The sequence below is a fragment of the Pteropus medius genome, unplaced genomic scaffold (assembly GCF_902729225.1).
Source record: "Pteropus medius unplaced genomic scaffold, Ma_sr-lr_union100, whole genome shotgun sequence".
Taxonomy (NCBI): domain Eukaryota; kingdom Metazoa; phylum Chordata; class Mammalia; order Chiroptera; family Pteropodidae; genus Pteropus; species Pteropus medius.
In genome coordinates, this window is record NW_024349798.1 from 10,808,792 (window position 1) to 10,815,837 (window position 7,046).

At 50.1% G+C, this 7,046-nt stretch overlaps 1 long non-coding RNA gene across 1 annotated transcript; it reads left to right on the plus strand.

Moving 5' to 3' along the window:
• Positions 1-412: 412 nt before the first annotated feature.
• LOC120620387 (uncharacterized) lies at positions 413-6,757 on the plus strand. The gene is made up of 2 exons (XR_005657837.1): positions 413-789; positions 4,333-6,757. It is a non-coding gene; the product is annotated as an uncharacterized LOC120620387 (long non-coding RNA).
• Positions 6,758-7,046: the final 289 nt, after the last annotated feature.

Consider the following 7,046-nt stretch of genomic DNA (forward strand, 5'->3'; position numbering starts at 1 on the left):
ATAAGAACAGGTGCCCCTCCTGTCTGCCTAGCATGGTGCGGGGCACACCGTGGGCACTGGACACGTGCCTGGCGAGTAAGTGAAGAGACACAGCGCTGGGAGATGTGTGGAGATGTCTAGGCCCATTGCACAGATGACGATGCTTCCGGTCAGGACAGACAGAGGCCTGGATTCCTGCCCAGGGCTCTGGTCCGGATCGAGGTTTTTCTCAAACACCACAGACACAGATTGGGACGAGGTGGGCAGCGGGGACTAGTTGGCCCAGGCCCCAGCTCTGATGCCCTGGCCTGTGCTGACTTCATGGAGGAGGAGCCCAGGCGCCTCCTGGCTGCCGGCCAGGCCGCTCTGCGAGCCAGCAGGCAGGGAGCCACCACTTACGGGAAATGCTTGACTGAGGAGAAAAGGTGGTGTTGTTTGGCCCAACATGGGCCCTCTTCCAGATGGGTCAGGAAGCCTGTGCAAGCGTGTCACCCCACGCTGTTTCTCCCAGGAGTAGCACCTGCTGGCTGAGAGAGCGCCTTAAGAGAAGGCTGAGGGCCACTTATCCATCCCTTCCTCCCCATTTACAACAACAATAATAATAACAATAACAATAACAACAATATTATTAATAATAACATTGATAAAAGAAAAAGCAGTTTGTAAAGTATTTTAATGCATCCTGAGAGGCAGCCATGTGAGGTGGCTGACAAACTCGGCAGTCAGCTTGCCTGGATCAGAAGCTCAGTTCCACCGCCTGTCAGCTGGGAGATCTTTTGAGTTACCTAACTTCTCAGCCTCAATTCTCTGGTGAGTGAAATGGAGATAATTATGGCACCTCCTTCCGAGGGCTGGTGGGAGGAGTCAAAGAGTTAGCATTTGCCCACATGCTTAGGACATTGCTTACACATTGTGTTTGCTAAAGTAATTATGTCAGTCCACCTTTATGACTACCCCAGGAGATAAGCAAGGTGAGCGAGATGGTGCCCATTTTATGGATAAGGAGACTGAGGCTCAGACTGGTTCTTTTTTTAAGCAGGTGCACACAGCCCACAAGTGGTAGAACCACGAGCAGATCTCAGGTCTCCTGCCTCTGGCTCAGAGCTCTGCTCATCACACAGAGGTGGGGTGTGAAGTCCTGCCAAGCTCTTTTTTCTTTTCTTCTTCTTCTTTTTTTTTTTTTTTTTAGCATCACATCCTTAGGCTTTGTTCTCTTATTTAAAATATTTTTTATTTTTCAGTTATAGTTCGCATATAATATTATGTTAGTTTCAGGTGTACAACATAGTGATTAGACACTTATATAACATTTATATAACTTAGGAAGTGATCACCCCGATAAACGCAGTACCCATCTGACACCACGCATAGTTATTACGATACAATTGACTCTATTCCTCATGCTGTACTTTACATCCCCATGACTAGTTTGTAACTACCAATTTGCACTTCTTAATCCCTTCCCCTTGGTCACCCTCCCAACACCCCTCCCATCTGGGAACCCTCAAAATGTTCTCTGTATGTGAGTTTGTTTGTTTTATTTGTTCACTTTGTTCTTTAGATTCCACATAGACGTGAAATCATGTGGCATTTGTCTTTCTCTGCCTGACTCACTCCACTCAGCACACTATCCTCTAGATCCATTTATGTTGTTGCAGATGGCAAGATTTTATTCTTTTGTTTATTTCTTTGTTTATTTTTATAGCTGAGTAATATTCCATTGTATAGGTGTGCCACCTCTTCTTTATCCATTCGTGCATTGATAGACACCCAGGTTGCCTCTGTATCTCAGCTATTGTAAATAATGCTGACATGAACATATGGTTGCGCATGTCCCTTCAAAGTAATATTTTAGTTTTCTTCGGATAAATACCCCGAAGTAAGATTACCGGGTCCTTCTTTGTCTATTGTTATAGCCTTTGTTTTAAACTCTTATTTCGTCTGGTATAAGTATTGCTACCCCAGATTTTTTTTCATTTCCATTTTCATGGTATATCTTTTTCCATCCCTTTACCTTCAGTCTGTGTGTGTCTTTCAATCTGAAGTGAGTCTCTTGTAGGCAGCACACGTAAGAGTCTTATTTTCCTTGCCAAGCTCTTGACCCGAGGTTGCAAAGCATGGGCTTGAGGTGCAAGATGTGTTTGAATTGGACCTAAGTAGTTTAAAAGAACAAACAAACGAATGGAGTTAATGGAGTTAATTGCTAACTTATAAAAAATCAGATATCACATTTTTATTTTGAAATCCACATTTCCAGTTTCTCTTGAGAAACTGGAAGCTCAGGCAGCATCAAGCCCATGTCAGGAGTCCATGCGTCCCCCATGGCAGGAGCTGAGCAGTGACGGTCTCCCTTTAGATGGAGTTCACTCTACCCAGTAACCAGTTAGCTCATTTACATTCTCTGTCTGCCTCTGGTAAGATGCTATCTTTCCTTAGAACCCACTGTCTTCGGTGAAGTTTCCCAGAAGCAGACCTTACCCTGTGACAATGATTCAGGTGAATGTGAGGTATTAGGCAGTGTCCCCAGGGAGCGCAGGGACATGTGATACTAGGCAAAGTCCCACAGAGGCGTATCAGCCTCCTGGGGCTGCCATGACAGGTCGAGTGGCTTAAATAACAGAAGTTTTTTTTTCTCATAGTTCCGGGGGCCAGAATCTCAAGATTGGGGTGTCGACAGGGCCACGTGTTCTCCGAAGGCCCTCGGGAGGGGACCCGTCGCAGCCTGTCCCCTGGCTTTCCGGTAGTTCCTTGGCTTGTAGCACCATCCCCCCAGCTCTCACGTGGCGTTCTCCCCGTGTGGGTGTCTCTATCCATCCACATTTCCCCTTTTTATAAGGACGCTAGTCACGCTGGATTGAAGGCCCACCCAACTCCAGCGTGACCTCATCGTAACTAATCCCAATACCATTACATTCTGAGGTGCTGGGGGTTAGGAATTTAGCATGTAAATTTAGGGAGGGGGAACACAATTCAACCCATAAAAGAAGGTAACGGTGGCTCACTTCGAGTCTCTATTCAAATGAAGGAGTGGGAGTATTTATACTCCCCCACCAGCAGCCACTGGCTAAGGACTGTCCCCAGCACGGACGGGAATTCCCAGGTGCTTCCGGCTCTGAGCACACACAGGCAAAGTGCAAGGGGGTCCTGTAGTGATGCTGCGGGCACTCAAAGGCACGAGGGTGGGGAAGAGGTCCAAGGGATGTGGGCACCCGCTGCCCGCCATGCATTGGGTGCACTAGAGGTAGAACCTTCACATCACACCTGCTGTTAGTGTTAATTGGTGTTAATTGACCCCAAATGAGTCCCTGACCTCTCAGTGCCTTCCTTTCTCTAGGTACAGGCCATATGAGCTGGGTCTGGAGCTGCTGGGGACAGGGGTAGACTATACTCACTCACCCCGAGTCCATGTGTACCCTGAGCCAGCTGGCACTCAAGGACTGTTGGCAGGCAGAGGTACGCAAAGCCCCCATACCTGTCAGCCTCATTTACAGAGGGGCTGAGGAACCCTGGAGAAATGGGATTCCCCAGCTCCAAAACCCCTCCTTGTGGGTGCTCGATTATAACCAAACACAACTCGTGAAATGCGGCATCTGTACACGGGAAGAGGCGCCAGAAATGAGAATAACTGGCAGGAAATAAGGGTCTCAGAGTGGGAGATTTGACTTAGCACCGAGGCTTGGGCTCAGGGAAGAGTGGTGGCTCCAGGCATGTGAACAACGGTGCCTAAATCAGTCCCCACCTCAACCACCTGGGCACTTAAGTGCTTGTGTGCAGTATGCCTGGGGGGCCCAGCAGCCTTGCTGTGGGTCACCTGCTAGGAGCATGATATGAAGAGGGAGGTGGCGATGCTGTCTGGAAACATGCACAGATGTCTTCCCCAGAGGGAACAGGTGACCTGATGGATGGCAGCATCATCCCGCGAGAGCATCAGGGTTTGAGCTGAGTCCCTGCCTGGCTGGCAGCCCACCTGGGATCTCTGTGCCCTGTCCAGCTCCACAGATGGTGGCAGCAGTGCAGTGGCCCCGGCTCCACCTTCTGCAGTGGCGGTGGCAGTGGTCATGAACCCGTGACTCTAACCCCACCAGCAGTTGAGCTTGCCGAGGCCAGCAGAGGTGAGAGAATGAACCATAGTTTGATGTGCTGAGGACATCGGTGCTTGTAGAACCAACCTCGTGGCCATACACCACGGCACATAAGAGCAGACACTCCAGGAGTCTGACAGCCTGGTTCAAATTCTGACTCTGTCACGTTCTGAGCACTGTGAAATAGCCTGGGCTAGGCTGCTATAACAAACAGGCCTTACATTTTCTGAGCCTTAACATAAGGGAAATTTATCTCTTGTTCCCTTAATAGCTGTGGGCTGGTGTTCAAGCTGACAGGGCAGTTCTCCACTTGGAAGAACCCAGTTTCTTTCTATCAGGTGTTTCCACTATGCCCGAGACCTCATTGTCCTCCATATCTAGAAAGCGGAAGAGGAAGGAGAGCATGGAGGAGGCAGAGCCAGAGGGTCCTCCTTAGAGGACCCAGAAGAGGCAGAGATGCCACTGGAGAGCATTTGGTCATATGACCACACCCAAATGCAAGGGAGGCTGAGAAATGCAGTCCCGTTGTGTGCTTGACTACAATCCTGTTTTTATAAAGGATAGAGAAGAGGCTTTCAATGGATATCTATCAGCATCTTCCACAAGGTGAATTAATGTCTCTGGGGTTCCATCTCCTCGGCTCTAAAACGGGAGTGATAACCATCCTTTCCCACATAAAGTGCTTGCATAGTGCCTGGCACATGGTAAACTCTTGATAAATGGGTACCCACTGTTACAGATACCTGTAGCCAGCCTTGGGGTCTTGGTCGTATTTGAGAAGGACCATGGACAAGGCTGGACCTCCTGGCACCCAAGCAGGCGGAGTGAGGGCATATTGAGATTTGGGGCATTAACTGAAACAGGACCACACTTGGACACCATCAGGAAAACCCAAGCTTCTGCTGTTACACAGCTCTCCAAGAATGCAGTTCAACATTCCTCGTGTTCAGACGTGAATGGTGAGTCAGCACCGTGTTGCCAGTTATGGAGACTAGTCAGCCGTAGCTCCTGCCACTCAGAGCCCTGAATGAGATGATCAGCAACCCCAGGGCTGGTTGGACGTGGCCAAGGTGCCCTGAAGACTCAGCCTTCATTTCTCAGACTCACTTCACGCCTTCAGGACACCACATTCATCATTCATAACTTTAGCTCAGTTCACTTTCGGAAAAACCCTGCCATACAGCAGAGGCCCCACCCTGAACTTGATTGGCCCAGGCATGGCCACTTCTGCCTAAGGGTCTGCTCCAGCCACAGCCAAGGGGGCCCTCACCCAACTGTGCTTGAGGAACTTCTGCTCGCGGGATCTCAACAGTCACCAAATGTCCTTCTGAAGCAGATGAGGCAGAGAGGCCAGGCTTGTTGGACTCACATTTCAAATGGGAAGTGGGTGCCAGAGAAGGGAAGGGACTGGACTGAGGCGATTTCTCCACTTTGCCCTTGTCTCGCCTTCCTGTGATCCATTCCCCAGCCCACACTGAGAGATTGTTGTCAAACAGTAACCAGATTCTGTCGAATCCTGCTTACAGCTCTGCAAAGGCTTCCCATTGTCTGCACAATCCAACCCCAGCCCTGAACTTGGCAGCACGCGGCCCTGGAGACTTCCCCGATCTGGCTCCTTCCACCCTCCCTGCCTCACTGTCTGCAGACACACAGCCATGCTTGCTGTTCTGGGAGTGCACGTACTTACTCCTGCCTCAGAGACTTTGCCCTTGCTGTGTCCTTTGCCTGGCATGCCCTCCACATGCCCTGGCACCTTTTTCACATGTGGCTGGCTCTTTCATAGACTTCAAGTGGCAGTTCAAATGTCACTTTCTAGAGTAGCCACAGTTTGTGTCGTACCTGGACCTCTCAGCACTCATGGTCCCCATGCCTGCAAACACCCTCCATTTTTTGCTTAGAGGTGCCCTCTCTCCTCCAGAACCTTCTAGGCCCAGCAGTGGGTTGGCAAAGCCCAAAGGAGCTCCCCCACCTTGTGACTTTTATCCTACCTGTAGGGGAACTCACCTTCCTGTGATCCATTCCCCAGTCCACACTGAGAGATTGTCCATAGCCCTTGTCCCCCTCCCCCGCCCCCAAGTAGATGAGTATCTCTGAGGCTCCTGTTCCATGAAGTCTCCTGGAAGTCCCCAGCAGGACGGAGCCCCAGTTGCCCACAGTGCTCATCTGCTTAATAACACACCCCGAATTGGCTCCCCCATCCCCTGCCTCACTCTCCCGTCTCCCAGCCCTGCTTCCTTCCATCCCCTCACATCCTTGCCTTGGGGTTGCCTTCTGGAATGGTTCACACCAAGACACATCCTATCTAAAGGAGGTTGATTGTAGCCCCAGAAAACATATGTCCACATCCTAACCCCTGGAACCAGAGAAAGTGACCTTATTTGGAAAAAGAGTCTTTGAGGATGTAATTCAGGATCTAGAGATATGATCATCCTGCATTACCAGGGTGGGCCCTCAATCTAGTCGCTGGTGTCCTTACAGGGAGAGCAGAGGATGCACAGAAAGAAGGAAGAAGGCAGATATTGGAATGACGCATCCACAAGCCAAGCAATGTCAGGGACTGATAATGGCCCCAGAAGTGAGGACAAGTATGGGACAGATTCTCTCTCAGGGCCTCCAGAGGAAACCAACCCTCTGACCCCTAAATTTTGGGCCTCTGGCCTCCAGAACCGTGGGAAAATAAATTCCTTTCGTTTTAAGCCTCCCAGTCCGTGGTGTGTCATTTAAGCAGCCCAGAGAGACAAACACAGCATCTACATACTCTGCACCCCGCATGACCCAGTTCACTCAGCACATCACACAATAGAGCATCGTCTCTGAAAGGATCCAGGTGGTGTCTTTGTTTAGTGCCAGTGTCCCCACCAGCATGAAAGCAGGTCCTGACTGTTTCCCCCCACCCCCACCCCGTATCTCCAGCCCCAGGACAGTGCCTGACTCATGATTGGCCCACTATACATAATTGATGAACGAACTCCAGTGAACCCTAAT